Raw genomic sequence first — 14,094 nt, forward strand, 5'->3', positions numbered from 1 at the left:
CCATTAAGTTACATTCTACATCATGTTATACTTCCATCTCTAGTGTAATTCTCCCCTTCTTCCTCCACACCAGCCCTCACCCTCACAAGAATTCAAGTCCCCTCCCATCTGTTCTTCTGACGTATCTCTTTTATTCGACTTGACTTATTGGTTTACTCGTGAGTTCTTTAGAACAGAGCATGTATGACCAAACCTTATATATCACGCACTAAGACAGGAGGGAAGGACTTTTTGAACATGCCTTCCATGTTCAGAAACCATGTTTAAAGCTTTACAACCATTATTACTACCCACATGTTTATCCACTGAGCTCAGAAAAATTAAGCAAGTGACTCAAGATGACAAACCTAGGAAATGTGTGAACACCCAACAGAGTTCTTCCTGTACCTGTGAAACTCCAAAGCTACTCTTCCCACTGAATTGGCTTCCTACTTGATGAATGGCCAACTCTAGACATTCTTGTGTATTATTTGGCTACATGGGGCCTCAAATAGCCTTCAAGGGCTGACCCACAATAATAAGAGTAAAATACTGTATTAACCAGACTTTATAGTTTAAAAAAAAACTTTAAAAAATAATTTTTAAACACTAAGACAGCAGAAAGAATTAATAAGGATAAAAACAGCAATTAATGAAAGAGAAAACAAAGAAACTAACTTGATGAATAAACCAAAAGATGATACTGTGAAAGGACCAAGAGAGGAGACAAATCAGAGGCCACACTCATTTTTAAAAAGAAGGAAAACACAAATAAACAGTGTTACAGATGAGAAAGAGGACACAGCTGCTAAAACGGTATTAAGAGAATAATACATTTATGACAATAAATTTGAAACTCTAAACCAAGTGGATAACTTTCTAGGAAAATATAAATATATCAAATCATTCAATGAATATTTACTGAAGCCTTTCTATATGCCAAGTACTAGGGCTATCACAATCAAACAGGTGAAGTCCCTCTGTTGTGGAGCTTTCCTTTGGGGGTTAGAATCGAAGGACAGACAAAAGTAAACACATAGCATGTCATATGGTAATACACGCCACGAAGAACAAAGATGGTTGTCAGAGGGAGACAAGGAAGGAGGAACAACTTTCAAAGCTGTGGTCAGAGAAAGAATGGAGCCATGTGGATCAAAGGGAAAGGGAACTGGAGTGTATTCGGCTTGCTCAAGTACAGTTAGGAGTAAATGTGTAACATGAACTGGTGTATACTTTAAAAGAAGCATTCAAGAGATGCCTGGTTAGCTCAGTGAGTTGGATGTCCAATATTGATTTCAGCCCAAGTGATGATCCCAGAGTCATGAGATGGAGCCTCACACTGGGCTCCACATTGAGCATGGAGCCTGCTCATGTTTTCTTGCTCTCTAAAATTTAAATAAATAAATAAATAAATAAATAAATAAAGCAAGTTTTCAAGGTCAAAATAAGACCAAAAAGAGGTGAAAACACTACACAGAACAATAATTACATGAGAAACTATAAAAACCATTTTAAAAACAAATAATCCCATTTATGACTGCACCAAAAATAATAAAATACCTAGGAATAAACTTAACCAAAAAGGTGAAAGACCTATACTTTCAAAACTATAAAACACTGATGATAGGAATTCAAGGTGACACAAAAAAATGGAAAGATATTCCATGCTCACGGGTTGGAAGAAAAAATATTGTTAAAATATCTATAATACTCAAAGCAATCTATAGATTTGAAGCAATCCCTATCAAAATACCAACGGCATTTTTCCCAGAACTAGAACAAAGAAACTTAAAATATGTATGAAAACACAAAAGGCCTCAAATAGCCAAAGTAATCTTGAAAAAAAAAACAAAAACAGGAAGTATCACAATTCCAGACTTCAAGTTATATGACAAAGCTGTAGTAATCAAAGCAGTATAGTACTGGCATAAAAATAGACATATAGATCAATGTAAAAGAATAGAAAACGCAGACATAAACCCACATTTATATGGTCAATTAATCTTCCACAAAGGAGGATAGAATATACAACAGGAAAAAGACAGTCTCTTCAGTAAATGGTGTTGGGAAAATGGACAGCTACGTGCAAAAGAATGAAACTGGACCGCTTTCTTACACCATATATAAAAATGAACTCAAAATGGATTAACGACCTAAATGTGAGACCTGAAGCCATAAAAATCTTAGAAGAGAGCCCATGCAGTGATTTCTCTGACATTGGCCACACAGCAACATATTTCTAGATTTATCTCCTAGGGCAATGGAAATAAAGGCAAAAATAAACTACTGGGACTGCATCAAAGTAAAAAGCTTCTGCACAGCAAAGGAAACAATCAACAAAACTAAAAGGCAACCTACAGAATGGGAGATATTTGCAAATGACATATCCGATAAAGGTTGGTACTAATGTATATAAAGAATGTGTACAACTCAACACCCAAAATACAACTAATCCAATTAAAAATGGTCAGAAGATATGAACAGACATTTCTCCAAAGAAGACATACAGATGGCCACAGACACATGAAAAGATGCTCAACATCACTCATCATCAGGGAAATTTAAATCAAAACCACAATGAGATATCACCTCACATCTGTCAGAATGGCTAAAACCAAAAACAGAAGAAACAACATGTATTGGCAACATGTGTAGCAAAAGGAACCCCTGTGTACTGTTGATGGGAATGCAAACTGGTGCAGCAACTGTGGAAAACAGTAGGGAGGTTCCTCAAAAAGTTAAAAATAGGGGCGCCTGGGTGGCTCGGTTGGTTAAGCCTCCGACTTCAACTCAGGTCACGATCTCGCGGTCCGTGAGTTCGAGCCCCGCGTTGGGCTCTGGGCTGACGGCTCGGAGCCTGGAACCTGCTTCCGATTCTGTGTCTCCCTCTCTCAGCCCCTCCCCCATTCATGCTCTGCCTCTCTCTGTCTCAAAAATAAATAAACGTTAAAAAAAAAAAAATTAAATAAATAAATAAATAAATAAATAAATAAATAAATAAATAAAAGTTAAAAATAGAACTACCCTATGATCTAATAATCGTACTACGGGGGTATTTACCCAAAAAAATACAAAAACACAAAAGGATACATGCACCTTATGTTTACTGCAGCATTATTTACAATAGCCAAATTATGGAAGTAGCCCAAGTGTCCACTGATCAATGAATGGATAAAGAAGATGTGGTATATACACACAATGGACTATTATTCAGCCAGGAAAAAGAATGAAATCTTGCCATTTACAACAACATGGATGGAGCTAGACAGTATAATGGTAAGTGAATAAGTCAGTCAGAGAAAGACAAATATGAGATGATTTTACTCATGTAGAATTTAAGAAACAAAACAAATTAGCAACGGAGAAAAAAGGGGAGGGGGCAAACTATGAAACAGACTCTTAGACTATAGAGAACAAACTGATGGTTACCAGAGGGGGGTGGGTGGAGGGATGGGTGAAATAGGTGATGAGGATTAAAGAGTACACTTTATCATGATGGGCACTGAGTAGTAATGTATAGAATGGTTTAATCACTATATTGTATACCTGAAATTAATATAAAACTGTATGCTAACTATACTGGAATTAAAATTAAAAACTAAATAAAACAAAACAAAAACAACAGAAAACAACTCTAAAATAAAATGGGCCCAGATAGCTTTAAAGGTAAATTCCACCAAGCCTTTGAAGAACTGATAACCCTTATGTGAAAAGCTTCAGAACATTAATGAGGCTCACAGAATATGGAAAACAAACTAGATATAGATAGATAGATAGATAGATAGATATCTCTCCTACTCACCTCCACCCATTTATCTAGCAAATACACACACACACACACACACACACACACACACAACTTTAAAGGCCTATGTGCCTCAAACCATCTTCACAATTTTTAACATATCCAGAAACCACCAATAGTACATATAAATATTATTAATGTTCATTTAAATTGACTGGCTACTGTAAAAGATAAATTTTTATCACTGTCAAGAATGAAAAACAGTATCACTTGTCAAAATTAATTGAATAATTACATATATATTACAATTTTTGAAATATTTATCTGCATACTACCTAAGAGTAGATTACATTCTCCCAGTACTTGGTACTGGCATATGGACCATATTTGAAGAAATACTAACATAGGTCAAACTTACTTATGAATGACTCTATGTATAAAAAATTTTAAATATAATATTAGAAAATCTAATACAAAAATTCTTTTAAAGAACAATATATCATGACCCATCAGGTTTTACTCCAGAAATAATTATATATAATTAATATACATATATATTATATATAAGTAATATATATACACACATATATTAATAAAGACACATGTAGACTACAAATTAAAGACAATTCATTAACTTTTTTGAAGTAAGTAGTACCTAACTTATAGACAGAAAAACAGGCTGAGGACTGTTAGATAATATGTCCAAGGTCTTAGACATCATACATTTAGAGCAGGGATTCTCCACCAGGGACAATTTTGCCTCCCAGGGAACATTTCTCATTGTCATGACTGGATGACTGCTACTGGCAACCAGGTCAGAGGTCAGAAATGCTGTTACATCTCTTACAATGAAATACAGGACAATCCTGCAGGACAAAAAAACAGGTCTAAAATGTCAATAATGGCAAGGTTGAGAAACCCTGGCTTAGACAAAATGCAACATCTAATTCCAAATCGGATTCTGGGTCCAGGGCTCTTTCACTGTTACCATGCACCCCTATCACTGAATTAAAACTTTATTTCTATGGAAAAATGCATTTTGAATTCCAAATAACCAACTCTAAAACTTACCTAAACACTATACCTAACTAAAGAGTCATAATTAAGAGAAAGGACATTCACCCCACAGGGAGTCTTCTTTCCCTAGTGGAGCTACAGGCAAGAAAAGTTAACAAATTCCTTCTACCACCAGGCAATGGACAGAAGGTTTAAGAGCAGTTGACCAAAATCTCTGTCCAGCTATTCTTCTCTGACATTAACATTTCTCTTTGACTCCAATATGCTCTGGAAACCTAGGTCCATTGTTTTAAACGGGCCTGGGAAATTTTGTAATTGGCTAGTGTTTGTTAAATATTGTTAGCTTACGTCATTTATACAATAGGTATTAAGAGAAAAAAAAAACAGACTACTTTAAACAAGTATTTTTACCTTTCTGCAACTGTCTAGAAGTGTACTGCTTTCTGAAAGATGGAAAGAGACATAAATATGTTACTTTACTTTTCTTCAGTTAACTCTCATGACCTACTTCTTCTAACCTGTTTTCTACTCCTGTACTCCGACTGCAGAGAGGAGAAAAGACAGTTAATAAGCCACCTGTGTCAAACAGAGAAGCTTGAGTCCATCAATCTCTGGGTGTATTCGAGACAAACAAGCCAAATATTTCCACCCTTCCCAGTGGTGCAACTAAAATATAAATTAGAAAACCAAACCAGTAAACTTTTTTTTCAAGATTACAATCGAAGAGCCTGCAGAAGAAACCTACTGGGTTCTCACTGCAGCTGGTGCACATCAAATGTTTGACTTTCAACATGCATGGATTATAAAAAAGCATCAGTGTGTACAGAGGGATGTGTGTAGGATGAGTAGGTGGGGGTATAATAAGAAAGAACAGTATTTTGGTTCTTCAGCAGATTTAATTCCTTCATCCCAACCTCCCACTACTATTTCTGAGAATATGCAAATTATCCCAGAATGTGCCTGTCAGACCAACTGTCCCCACTCTGCCTCTTTGCCCTCCATCCCCTCATCCCCCAGTGGCATCTTAGTGGGGGATGATGACTCTTGTTTCTTTCCTTCCCCTCCATTTTGCTCCTCCCTGAAGAGAACTCCATCATTCCCTATAGGATTTCTTTTTATGAATATTTTAATCTTGAGCTTTCAAACAATCACAATTATCACTCTGTGAAAGGTATTTCTACCATAATTAGGACAAAAAATAACTTATTAAATGTTTAAATAAGCTTCCGGGTCAAGAATAAAAATGGTTTAGTAGGACTATAAGATTTTCTTTAAAATGATTCCCTAAATTGCTATACTTCATAATTTGAAAAAACAAAACAAAACAAAACAAAAAAATCCTCCAGCTCTCAACACTAAAGAAGAATTCCAGTAGTTATTTTCCACAAATATAAGGATTATCATATTTTTTTTTTTACTTAACCATCTATTTTTTTAATGGTATGATCAAAAGCCCAAAAGACCTTATGGACAAACAGTTCTAATTATTGTGTAGCCTGCAGTTTTAATTAGTATGAAGCTAATTTAATGGTGACTCTTTTCTCCCCTCAGAATTACAACCACAAGCCATCAGTAGTGAGGACCTACCTTCTTGAAAATCTCTAAAAATTAGACACTTAAATCTGATTGATAATAATGTAAAATACAGTAAATAAATTATTTTTGGAAGTATAAAATATCACATTCCTAAATGTGAAATCATGAGCGCCAAAAAAATAATTAATATACTTCTAAACCATCAATCAATATTTCCATTCATTTTCTGAAATAATTCAATCATTCAAATAATTCAAATAGCTCTAAATCAGGATTCACTGGTGACTGCACACTGCATGGGTGCAAATCAATTCCACCACCCACCCTCAAGCCTACTGCGCCAACACCTTCATTTCATCCAGCCATCAACTATGACAATGTCCTAGGTACGCCACACATGGTAGTAGGGGTTAAGAAGTCAGTGGAGAACATGGGGCACCTGGGTGGCTCAGTCGGTTAAGTGTCCGACTTCAGCTCGGGTCATGATCTCACAGTCCATGAGTTCAAGCCCCATGTTAGGATCTGTGCTAACAGCTCAGAGCCTGGAGCCTGCTTGAGATTCTGTGTGTCCCTCTGTCTCTGCACCTGTCCTGCTCACATTCTGTGTGTGTGTGTGTGTGTGTGTGTGTGTGTGTGTGTGTGTGTGTGTGTCTTAAGAAACAAATAACTATTTTTAAAAATTAAAAAAAAAAGAATTCAGTGGTGAACAAAGCAGAGATGGTCCATCATAGAGCATACAGTTTTGGATTAAATAAGTAAGCATATAAATAAGTATATGTTTACAAAGTATGGTAAGTGCAGTTAAGGAAACAAACAGTGCTATCAAGAATATTCCAGAATAAGGGATATACAAAGGCAAAACCAGAGATATTGTAAGGTTAGCACTACATGAGAAAAAAATGTGTAATCCAAAGGACAGAGCCGTAAGAGGCAAGCAGATAGAGGTTGATAGATAGAGGTTTCTAGAAAGGCTAATAGGAAAGCAGGGGCAGAGTTAGGTAGAAGACAAGGTAAAGAGAACAGCAACCATTCAGAGCAAGGTCTGAGAATCAAGGCAACAGGAGTATGACATCACTAGTGGGACAACCTGATGGATTCTCTTTTAGATGGTGACCCTCAACACAGCCTGCTCCCTAGATGGTGACTCTCAACACAGCCTGCTCCCTAGACACTCAGACATTACTCTGGACCGGAGGTGACAAACTCCAATGTCCACAGTGGGTGGGCAGGTAAGGAAAATTAATGAAGCAGCTATATGCACCCTGTGTGAAAGGTGGGGACTGTGGAGACCTTGCACTGACTGAGGTCACCTAGAGATGCAGGCCCCACAAGGGGCCAAATATTAGGGTTTTTTAAAGATATAGAGAGGGGTGCCTGGGTGGCTCTGTTGGGTAAGTGTCCGACTTTGGCTCAGGTCATGATCTCGCAGTCCGTGAGTTCGAGCCCCACCCCAGGCTCTGTGCTGACAGCTCGGAGCCTGGAGCCTGTTTCAGATTCTTTGTCTCCCTCTCTCTCTGACCCTCCCCATTCATGCTCTGTCTCTCTCTTTGTCTCAAAAATAAATAAACGTTAAAAAAAATTTTTTTAATAAAGATATACTAGAAAACTAGATTTTTTTTCATATGACACACCAATTTTTTAAAAACTATAGTGGACCAAATAAATCAAGTTTGGGGGTCACCATTTTATAACTTTCCTTCAATATTTTACCTCTGTTATCTATGTAAAAAAGACTTAACTCTTCAGCTGGTTTTACTTTTTAATATACTACTCATACACTATTTCAGACAAAGAAAACAAAAAGCCATAAGACAATCTACTCCACTGTTATTAAGTAACCCTTATTCTTTAGACCCTTATTCCTTAAGCCTAAAAAAATGTGTATGTATTTTAGTCATGAATAACATTGAATAGGTGTCCATCTTTCTTCAAGAAGCAAGTGATTTACTACAAAATTGTTGAAATTGATTACTGACAAAGGACAGAAGATTAATGTGAAAATAGTAGCCTTACTTGCTTTACTTTGGATAAAAGTTTGAAATGAATATCCTGAGCTTGCAGAAACTGATTTATAAAAATACTTTTTCCATTCTTGTAAACATATCTTCTGTGAGCCTGGCTTCTTTGCTGTGAGTGTTATTAAAACAAAACCTTAAACATTTTGGGTAGACATGCATTGTGAGTAGCATGTCAGCAGTTCAACCTATATTGGATACATCCACAAGCAAGAAGCAAGCCCATTTGGAGAATTAGAAACTATAAATACTGATATACACACAGTTTATATTCAAAGTGTGCATATGGAGATCACTACTTCACTTATAACTACCTGTTTAGTTACAACTGCAGGTCAAGAAAGGTATGAATGCAATAACAATTCTCTAAAGTAACTGCCTACACATATACACATTTTCAAGAAATCTGTGTAATTTTCATAATTATCATTGTCACAGTTTTTCTCTTCTTTCCTATGTTAGGTTTGTTATTTATTGAAATGTCATGTTATCTGTTAAACCTAATTTTAAAAAGTCTACACTTCTATTTTGTATGCACAGTCACTATTTTATTTTTCTAGTAATTCAGAGTACCAGTCCACAATGCATTGGAAATTAAAATTAAAAAAAAAAAACCTGACCTTCTCCACAGATAATTTGAAAAATACTGATCTACCCAAGACTGCTAGAAAACAAGCCAGAGTTATGCAAACAAAGATTTCCCTTGGGCTATATTGTCCAAAAATTCAGGACGTGTTGATTGGTCATAGACAAGGCATTCAATCACACTGAATTAGAGGAAGAAAGATACTGCAAGCTGACCTGTTCAGGAAGGGTCTACATCATTTAGGAAGGACCTGTCAAGCTAGGTATAAGCCATATATCTCATTCCTCATATACCTCGCTACGGGGTAGTACATTATGAAATCAAGTCATAAACTAAATTCAGCCAAAAGTACTTTAGCAAGCAGGCACCAAACCTGTTTTGTAGCTCAAGGAAGTCCCACTTTCTTAAGGCACTTCCTATTACCACCTAAGATGAAAGACACTCCCAGAGAGACACCAGAAAACCTAGATGGCAGAATGAGCCCTCCTGGGCTTCCCACAGTTCATTCACACAATTCGCAATCATGTCACAGATAAAAAATTGTTCCTAACATCCTTTAAGCTAAGTAAATCCTCTGGCATATATTTCTATAACAATATTTGAAGTTCTGGGGCACCTTAGTGGCTCGGTCGCTTAGGCATCCAACTCTTGATTTTAGCTCAGATCAACTCTCAGGGGTTGTGGGAGTTGGCTCCATGATGAGCATGGACCCTGCTTAAGATTCTCTCTCTCTCTCTCTCTCTATCTCTCTCTCTCTATCTCACCCTCCCTCCCCCCCCTTTGCTCCTCTCTTCCAACTCGCATGCTCTCTCTCTAAAAAAATTAAAAAATTAACAGAAAAACAATATTTGAAGTTCTAAGTATCCAATACCGAAGGTGTTAATTCCTTATTAAGGTGCCTGAAATGATACCAGCCTGTAAGGAGAAAATTAGCCAAGAATCATGCTGTTTATGTTGAAGCGCTTCCAAAGTAAATTACACACATACAATATAAAAATCTTATTCCAATAGTTCTAATGAAATAGTCTCTGTTTAATGATAGGATCCCACCAACAAATCTTCAACACCTGCTCATCTCCCATTTTAACAAAGAGCAGAAATTTGGTTTAGGGCCTCTGGCAAGTATCCATATCCACCTAGAAGTTAATTATGTTGTTTTCATTTGTTTTCATTGTAATGAATGCTAGAGTGACCTTCTCTTAATCATGTAATAATAGTATAGAGCTACCTTTTAAAATAAATTTCCTTCAGTTAAATAAAAAGTAAGTAAATAGAAAATATCAGGTAATCAAGTAGCGCCTGAGTGGCTCAGTCGGTTAAGAAACTGACTCTTGATTTCGATTCAGGTCATGATCTCACAGTTTCGAGAGTTCAAGCCCCAAGATGGGCTTTGCGCTGGGCGTGGAACTTGCTTAAGATTCTCTCTTTCTCTCTCTCTCTCTGTCTCTCTGTCTCTCTCCCTCTGCTCCTCCCCCACTTGCATACGCACGTTCTCTCAGTCTCAAAAAAAAGAAAAAAAAGAAAATATTATGTAATCAATAGTAGAAGCATATAAGGTAAAAATCTGTGAAAATTGTTCTGTCCTAAGTAATGAACATTGTGAACCACCCCAACCACACCTCCCCACAATTTCAAGATCACCAGTAACTAGGGGAAGCAGCTATTGCTTAAAAAAAAAAAAAAAAAAAAAAAAAAAAAGGCCTGGGGCACATAATTTCCCATAATTCTGCCTCAAAGCATCACCCAGGGAATCCTGTGGGGTAACCCATCCTTACTGTAACCCTTTTTCCTTTAACACCACATACAGAGCATGAGGCTTACAATTCAGACTTCCTCTAAAGTTTGTGTCAATCAAATTTTATCCCTATAACAAAGGAAATGGAGGAAGATAATTTTTATATATATTAAGGATAAGATGAACAAAGAATGAAATCCACTGTATTAACACAGCTAGCAAATTGTGGCCTTTTTTTCCCCTCTTCTTTATTTTCAAAATTTTCTGTAATGTTGTTATAGGCCTTTTATAATCCAAAAATATATGAAAAAAAAATTAAGTGTAATGTTTAAAAAATACACAGAGGCACCTAGATGGGACAGGGGATACTGAAACCAAATTTATAAGACCCATGTGGTGGTAGCTTGCTTTACAAAAGGCTTCTGCGCATGACTGCAGAGAACTCCTTTAAAGAGTTCACGGTAAGAGGCTGTAGGGAGAAAATTAGCCGTAGGATCCTTAATTCCTCTGTGCCATGCACCACCCTTGCCCAATAACTTAAAACCCAGCCTTAGCTCAGTGCCTACTGCCTTCTTGTCTGCCTGGGTGTCCTCCCTGTATCTCTGCCTCTCCCAGACAGGCCTGGGTGGCTCACTCCTCACCAGTCTTCCCACAATGCCTGTCCCACCGCGTCCCATGGTGTTGGCATCTGTCTCCACTACTACTCTGTGCAGTGCCTGAGAACCCAGACATGTCATTTCTCAATGTCCCTAACACCATGTCCAGATCTTAGCACACAGAGGAAAACTCAACATGTGCCTGCCTCACGCCTGGAACTGATTCAATTTATAAATTAAAAAGGAAAAAAAAGGAAATACATTGAATATTAATAATAGCTACCATGTATTTCAGTGTTTTACACACGTCATCTGAGTTAATGTAACCTTTGGACCTCTGAGGCATTCATCACCATCCCTGTGCTACAGGTGAGGAAACAAGGCAGGGAGAGGCTACATGACATATCCATGCCCAATCTTAAACTTGAGAAGGTGGTGTGGAGTCAAGACGAAATGCCCCCATTGTGTGAACCTGACTTTCCCCCGTACCCTATTCTACCTTCGCAGGTTTATCAGTACAACAGACATGCAAAGCCACTGTCATCAATTTCTTCCACAATTCCGTATCAGTAACTCAACAACTGTACAAAAAAATAATAATAATAATTCAAAATAAACAGAAAAGAGCATTGGCAGCTTTTATTCAGCTATGACATTAGCATGTTAGTTTATGTTCTGAGGAACATTTGCACATCTTTATACTTCTTGAAAACACAGAAGTGTAAAATTCCAAAATGAACTCTACTTAAAAGTAGTAATTTATGCTAGGAAACACTTCGTCTCCTTGCCCCTCAATTCTTGAGTCCAGTCCACTCCTGATGGCAAAAAGGCTAAAGCTTCTCTGAAACACTAAGTCAGAGAAAGATGGATACAGATTCAGACTAAAGTATTTCTTTGTTTCTGGAGGTCACAGAGGTAATTAGATTTAAGGGAAAAATTAACATTTAAGCCAAGAAAATCAGTATGACAGGAATTATGTGAATGTTTACTTTGTATGCTTTTCTATATTTTCTGTATGTCTGACAAGTGAATAAAAGTACTATTTTTTTATAATTAGGGTAGAAAATGTTATAAATTTTTAAAAAGGACTAAGGATCTCCTTTCATCAATAATCTATAGCATACACTTAACTTAAACAGAACTTCAATATAGCCCAAGTGTTAGATTACCTGGAATTTATTTTCAAATACCATAGCAGAGCAATATGAAATGCATGTGTGTGTTAGTTTTTGTCTCCTACCCTAACTGGAACTACACACTATACTGGTGGTCAGCTGATATTTACTCAAAAGAACCACACTCCCAGAGGCAGCTGGCTATCTCTTTCCAACTGATACTGGTGGTTTTGATCACAGGTGTTGTAGATACTAGAGACAAATATTCATTGGTTAAAATTAGTGGTGTTTAAGATGTATAAACTGATCTTTTTCATGACCCTGGTACAAAAGTCTAATGACTAAATGCAATGTGATATTCTAGATTGGATTCTAGAACTGAAAAAGGATATTAATGGAAAAAAGTCTGGAGTATAGTTAATACTGATAATAATAATATTGATTTCTTAGTTTTGATAAATCATGGTAATGTAGAAAGTTAACAAGAGCAGAGGGGCGCCTGGGTGGCTCAGTGGGTTGAGCGTCTGACTTCAGCTCAGGTCATGATCTCACACTCCATGAGTTCGAGCCCCGTGTCTGGCTCCGTGCTGTCAGCTGGAGAGCTGGAGCCTGGAGCCTGCTTCAGATTCTGTGTCTCCCTCTCTCTCTGTCCCTCCCCTGCTCATGCTCTTTCTCTGTCTCAAAAATAAATTAATAAAAACATAAAAAAAAAAAAAAAAAAAAGAGCAGAAATCAGGTAAGAGGTATATGAAAACGTTGTATTATCTTCGCAATTTGTCTATAAATCTCAAATGATTGTCAAAAAGTAAAAACCGAGTGAGCATTTAGAATATGGCATTAAACCTGGCACCTGTAATGTGCACCTAGAGAGCACCTGAAAGACTGTTGAGAATTCACAGAGCTCAAAGAACAGGTTATATAGGGTTATTTCGTACCTTCTCTAATAAACATCTTTATATGCAGTGGAATGAAGTCTGAAACTTGCTTTCATTATTATAACCCAGTAAGAAATTACTCCTAATTACTGGAGTTTAGACATAGTTACCAAAACAGATGAGTCTACTGGTTGTGCAGAACCAGATCCATTTGTAATACAATACTCAAAACAGTTGTTCAACTGTAACTTCAAAAGATGAATGTGCATCAATGCCTCATGGATAAGCAGAACAGTTAACATGAGACAGGTAGGTCTGAGGGAATCCAGTCTAGTTAAGATTAATGCTTGGGGCGCCTGGGAGTCTCAGTTGGTTAAGCGTCCGACTTCGGCTCAGGTCACGATCTCACGGTTTGTGATCTCATCAGATTCAGTGCCGACAGCTCGGAGCCTGGAGCCTGCTTCAGATTCTGTGTCTCCCTCTCTCTCTCTGCCCCCTTCCCCTGCTGGCGCTCTGTGTCTCTGCTTCTCAAAAATTAATAAATATTAAAATTAAAAAAGATTAATGTTCAGTTCTCATAAGAGGAAATATGAGTCATAATTATACCATATATAAGACAGAATTATTTATAAAGTCAGAAAAAATACACCATAAACAGGAAGAAGCTAGCTAAAACATAAAACAGTATGGTTTTAGGATACATCAAAGAAAGTATGTGTTTTCAGCTTGGGACAAGCTTCCCATGCATTCCTTAATGTTTCTCATATCCTTACCCAATGGCTATGTGGCATAGGAATATACTGGAATATACTGAAAAGGGTTCACACAAAAAGGAGAACATCATTTCATTTAACCTTCACAACAGCCTAATATTGGTGATGAAGGTAACAGCGAC

At 37.0% G+C, this 14,094-nt stretch overlaps 1 protein-coding gene across 2 annotated transcripts in view; it reads right to left on the reverse strand.

Moving 5' to 3' along the window:
- The window catches only part of HECW2 (HECT, C2 and WW domain containing E3 ubiquitin protein ligase 2), a 321,506-nt gene that overhangs the window by 297,118 nt on the left and 10,294 nt on the right, over positions 1 to 14,094 (reverse strand). Inside the window, exon 1 of one of the 2 annotated variants that reach the window (XM_007094709.3) lies at positions 13,370 to 13,446. The exons of the other annotated variant lie outside the window; for it this stretch is intronic. The gene's annotated coding sequence lies outside the window, so the exon portion shown is untranslated. Of the gene's footprint in view, positions 1 to 13,369; positions 13,447 to 14,094 lie in introns of those variants that run through there. 2 annotated transcript variants of the gene reach the window in all.

Source organism: Panthera tigris, chromosome C1 (genome assembly GCF_018350195.1).
Source record: "Panthera tigris isolate Pti1 chromosome C1, P.tigris_Pti1_mat1.1, whole genome shotgun sequence".
NCBI lineage: Eukaryota > Metazoa > Chordata > Mammalia > Carnivora > Felidae > Panthera > Panthera tigris.